The following is a 5858-nucleotide window of genomic DNA, read 5'->3' as shown; positions in this document are numbered from 1 at the left end:
GGAACCACATGAATTCCCTAACCAGTTCCTTACTGGACTCAACTGAAGATACCTTTAGCCTTTGTCTTACAGTCTTTCTTCATAACTTGTTTTTCTTTTTTTTTGTATATTTAATACTTAGTGCAGAGCTTAGAACTTAACAAATATGTCATATGCTTGTTATCTGACTGACATTGAATCCCAACTCAATATTCTGAGCCTCTTGACCTTTGATGGTACCAGAGTTTACTCATCTTCTTGAATTCAATGATCCACCACACTCAATCTCTAATTATCTTTTTCCACTCTTCTGCTACCACCATCATAACTCAGTACTCTGATCAGGCATTTTCTCCCATTTTTTTCCTATTCCCTATGCCCATAAAACTCAAAATTATAATAACATATTTTATAGGATTTGTTTTCTAGAAAAAGGAAATCAAAAAATTCAGAAATAATACACCAAAGCAAGATAATTAAATGTGCATATGACATCAAGCTGTCAATAAATTGACAAAATGGGGAAATGACAAATGCTGGAGGGGTTGTGGGAAAATAGGTACATTAATATACTGTTGCTAGAACTAGTTCAGCTATTCTGGAAAGCAACTATTTCTACAAAACTATTAGCTCTTTCACCCAGTAATACTGCTCCTAGATCTATACCCCTAAAGAGTTCAGAGAAAGAGGAAAAGAATCCTTAAATACAAAAATATTTGCAGCAGCTCTTTTCATGTTATCAAAGAATTGGAATTGGCCTATAAATTGGAGATGACTGAATATATGCATTATGTGAATGTGATAGAATATTGTTGTGTTATAAGAAATAATAAAAAGAAATCTGGAAAGATTTGTATGAACTGATGCAAAATTAAGTGAGAAGAAGCAGGAAAACAATTAATAAAAGACAAAAAGCTCTGAAAGACTTAGAAAACAATGACCAACAAAGTGACTGACCACAATTCTAAGAGGCTTGTGATGAAACATGCTATTCCCCCCGCTCCAAAAGGAAGAACTCAGAATAGAAATTTAGGCATATGTAAATGTACACACATATATGTGAATATATCTATTTATACAAGATAGAAAATAGATATAGATATAGATAAGACATTGCTAATGTGAGAATTTGTTTTGTCTATGCCTTTTGTAAATAAATTGTTTTTCTTACTTTTTCAACTTGTGGATGGGGGGTAGGAGAGAAGTTGGAGCTGAAAGTAAAAATCAAATAAAAAATAAATAAAATAGTCCACGTAAAAATTCATATACTTACTTCCAGATTAGGTGGTCTAAAATTCCTTAAGATATTAAATCTAGCTACAGCTCCTCAGATCACTGTGATTATTTCTAGATGGGATTTTTATATCTCAAATGAGATTTTTATATTTTACTTCAGAACACACCAACAACAACAATGAATTGGTATTCACCCATAGGCTCTCTGGGTCAAATTCATCAATACATTCTACGATTCTAGTCATCAGGAACCATCCCTAATCACATGATCAACTTTTGGTAACCTGTTTTTAATTCTATATAAATGACACAGCTAATGAGATATATTTTTGATATCCACTGAAATCCAGGTAGGGAATAGAAAGAACTAACCACTAGAATTCAATTTTGTCCATCTCCAAAACAGAATACAGAATCCTTGCAAAAACACATAAAAGCTAGTTCTTATGTCACAAAGTATGAAATGGTTTTATTTTCATTATGGTTAATTGGTATTATTATGAGGTACCTCTAGGGCAGGACAGTTCCAAAAAAAAAAAACATGGTGGGCATTGGACTTTGAGAGGAAAAGACAAAGCCTCTCTCTGACTATATCCCTATTTTTCCTTCCACCAGATGAAGAAACAGATTGTAAGTGACATTTTCCTTTTCCTTTTCAGAGAAGAGAACACATCTGTGCAAAAGAACTAGGATCTTCCTGTTAGGTAAGAAACCAGCCATGAAGACTATAAGGGAAAGAGAGGGGACAATTCAGGTTGATTATCACTCGGGGAATCCTTGCAGGAAATCTTCCCTCTCAAACAAAAGGTTTATAGATGTGACAGACTAATCAGAAATAAACAGTTCCTCTCATTTCCTCTATTCAATTATCCCTCTTTATTATACTTCATTTTTTATATGAACATTTACTATTTTTGCTGAGGCAATTGGGGTTAAGTGACTTGCCCAGGGTCACACAACTAGGAAGTGTTAAGTGTGTGAGGACAGATTTGAACGCAGGTCCTTCTGACTTCAGGGCTGGTGCTCTATTCACTGCACTCTCTATCTGCCCCTTTCATTAGACTTTACTAGACCACATTGGTTCAAAGCAAAACCATTTAATATCAAATAACAGAGCAATTTAATGACCCATTTCTCTTATATATGTATGGAATACACTGTCCCAAAACTTACTACCCCATCAATGGGGAAGGCACATATGTAGAGACCATGAATGAACAGGAAACACAAATGGGAAGGCACACAGAGCATACATGTAGTCAAGGAACCCATATGAAAGGAAAGAAGATACCCACTGGGAAATGAGGTTGTGTACATGGATGACGCAACTCATAGTGCTGAAATTGCACTCTGCTGATGGCAAACTATTTTTACCAGATGTTGTATCTGTGATTTTCACCTTTTTTTCATCCTGCGGTCTCCCAAAACTGCCCTCTGTGACTTATCTGGTGATATCCATTTATTTAGCCTCTTCAGGACCATCTGTTGTCCAGTTCTCCCAGAATAATATTGGAAGAAAGCACTGGGCATAGCAACTCTTAAGCCCTCTTTGTTCAAAGAGAGGGCTAAAGTTATTTTAGCACAAAGTTTATGGGTATGAACCATTATATCCAACCTAGTAACCAAAAAACAATAAAAAAAATAACAACAGATGTCTCAGTCAAAAAAAAATGTTTATATTATTCTTTTGACTGGCTTTTCCAGAAGCCAATTCAAAATCCTGAGTCCCGGCTAGAAATTTTCTCTTACTGGTGCCAGTCTCTTGGTCCTGGATCTGTATCTCTAAAATTCATTTCACAAAAAAAAAAAAAATCCACAGGAGATGAGGAGCGTCCAGATTTCTGTAATGTATTGGACATGTGAATGAACCTGGGGCAAAAAAACAAATGAACAAGAGGATGTGTCCTTTTTCAACATTTCTTAACTTTCTAGCCAGCCTCTGGGTACTAGCCTTTCTCAATATAAATAAACATGATACATATTTGAGAATGAATAGTTTAAAGCAGAAATCCAAACAAGAGGCTCTAAGAAAATTTGAAGAAAATGAAAAAACTAGAACTGAAATAACAACCAACAACAGATGAGAAATTTGATAGAGCAAAAGACAAGAGTATATGTATGTATGTGCATATGTATATGTGTGTACATGTATATGTATACATATATAGCAAAAAAATAGAAATCCATAGAGGAAGGAGGTAGCAAGTTGATTTCAGGTAACTATAACTAGTAGCAGCAAGTAAATTTGGCAGCAAGCAAAATTAGCGGAGTGTAAAGCAAAGTATAAAAAGAAAAATATCTTGGAGTCGAATTGTGAAGATACCACAAGAGACCGAGGAGTTTCTATTTTATCTGTGGAAGGCCACCTTATAATAGGGAAAGGTTTTGAACTGGGAGGGATCATGGTCAGGTCAGGTCTGTGCTTTTGAAAGATTATTTTGACATTTGTGGGAAGGGTGGATTAGAGATTTGAAAGGAAAACCAATCAATAGCCTGCCATGTGAACCCAGCAACTTACTGGAGAATTAGTAAGAGAGAAGAATCACAAATAAAGTTCTCAAACATAAATAGCTGAAACAATGGTGGAAATAATGAAGTTTGGATGAGATTTGAGTGGGGAGATGAGTTTCATTTTGAATGTTTTGCATTTGTGTTGTCAGCACAGGAATTTGTATTGTCACATTTGTGTCATCAATAGGAAATTGCAATGAAAGACTAGAACTGAAGAGAGAAAATTGAGCTTGTTATGAACACTTTAAAGTGATATGTACAACGATGATAATTGAAACTGAGACTGAAAGTCAGAAATGGAAAAGAAAAGATAACCCAGAACAGAGCTTTGGTAGACACCTAAAGTTGGGGAGCAGGAGATAGATGTTAACCCATAAAAGGAAACTGAAAATCTTTCTTTCAGTTAGGAAAAACCGGAAAGAGCAATTTCATGGAAGGCAAAGCAGGAGAGTTTATCCAGAAGGAGGAGGTGGTTAAAGTGATGAAAGTCACTGAAAAGTCAAGAAAGATGAAGATTGAGAAGGTCATTGGATTGAGCAATTAAGAAGTTCCCAGCAGCCTTTGGGAGAGCAGTTTCAGCCAAGTGATAGAATTAGAAGCCAAATAGAACTTAGATCAGTGCACGCCAAATTGAACAGTTAGTGTAAAATACCCATGAACAAGCAATAGGTAGCTTAAATGTTGCCACCCTAGAGTGTGAGTCTTCAGATTGATATTAACTAATCATTAGCCTCTCCTAGTATGATGACCCTTTTTAAAATTTGAAAAATGTCACAGATTCCCTCATAATAGCAGTCTTAATATGAATTTGACTGAATAAGAAGATAAATCATGACCAAAGGCTGCAATGAATTCACTAATGCTTTTGGAGCATTACCATCACCACAGCTTCTACATCTCTTTGGAAAAAATAGTACATCTATGTGTGAGACAGTTCAGTCTACAGATGGTGTGTTCGCCTATTCATCATACTGAGTCACGCTGCATATTTTGTTGGAGCTAAATAAAGATCAACACGCCAATGCTTGCTGAACAGATGGACCCTTTGCCATAACTCCATGGCCCCCTAGGGATTCTACAGGCACAAGTTGGGAACCACTGTCAAAGATTCATAAAACATGAGTGTGACAGAGAATTGAAACCATCCAGAGGTGGCATCTGGAAAGAGAAATATTCAAAAGGGATTAGTTCTCCAATTATTCCCATGAGTCATCCTTTTTCCATTTTTTTTAAAAAAGAGTCTTCTTAATAAGGAGCAATGATGATAAATTTTCTTTCCTTTTTTTCAAATTGTTCTATAGTGTGCTCCAGTTTTCAAAACTCTGTGTCATGTGTTATCTCCTTGAATCTTCACAGCATTCATGTGATGTAGAAAGAGCAGGAATACTCTACTTTAAAGATGGAGAAACTTTTGAGTTACTTTCCAAGATCATATATTTATGACTTTCAGTGTCAGGGAGGTTCAAGACAACTCTACTATTCAACGCTATCTACAACCCACCAAAGATGAGGATTTTCTCCTCCAATTAAGTTTAATTTCTGTTTATTGGATTCCAACTCAGGGTTAAAGGCCAAAGGAATAAATTCAGTCTTTGTGTAGAGCAACTCTCTCTTCTCTGGTCCCCAGCTAGCCATCTCTCGTGTGAATGTGGCTCCAGTAATGAGATAAGGAAAAACTTTATAGAAAGATACAAATGACTCTCCTTCATGAACACAATGTTTCATCCAAACTGACCTACTTATTTCTCAGATATTCCACTTCTCATTTCTATACTTTTGCATGGGCCATCTGTCCTTCATGCCTAGAATTATTCCTTCCTCACTTCAAGCTCTGAGAAGGCTCAGCACAAGTAGTGCTTCCAACAGAAGACCTTTCTTGATTTCCTTAGTCATCAGAATCCTCCCTACGCCCCTGAAATTGCTTTGCTATGTCTATATATATTTAGCTATGTGCAAGTTATCCTTCCCCACCACCATCATCACATATGTACAATAGAATAGAAAAACAGAATGTTTGATTTTTTTATATATCTAGCACTAAGATAATATGTGGCACATAGTAGGTACCTAATAAATGCTTATTGAATGAATGAATGAATCAACAAATGAAAAAGTTACTTTTAAGCTGGCCC

This window comes from Sarcophilus harrisii, chromosome 1, assembly GCF_902635505.1.
Source record: "Sarcophilus harrisii chromosome 1, mSarHar1.11, whole genome shotgun sequence".
In the NCBI taxonomy this organism is placed as follows: Eukaryota; Metazoa; Chordata; class Mammalia; order Dasyuromorphia; family Dasyuridae; genus Sarcophilus; species Sarcophilus harrisii.
This window is presented reverse-complemented; position numbering follows the sequence as displayed.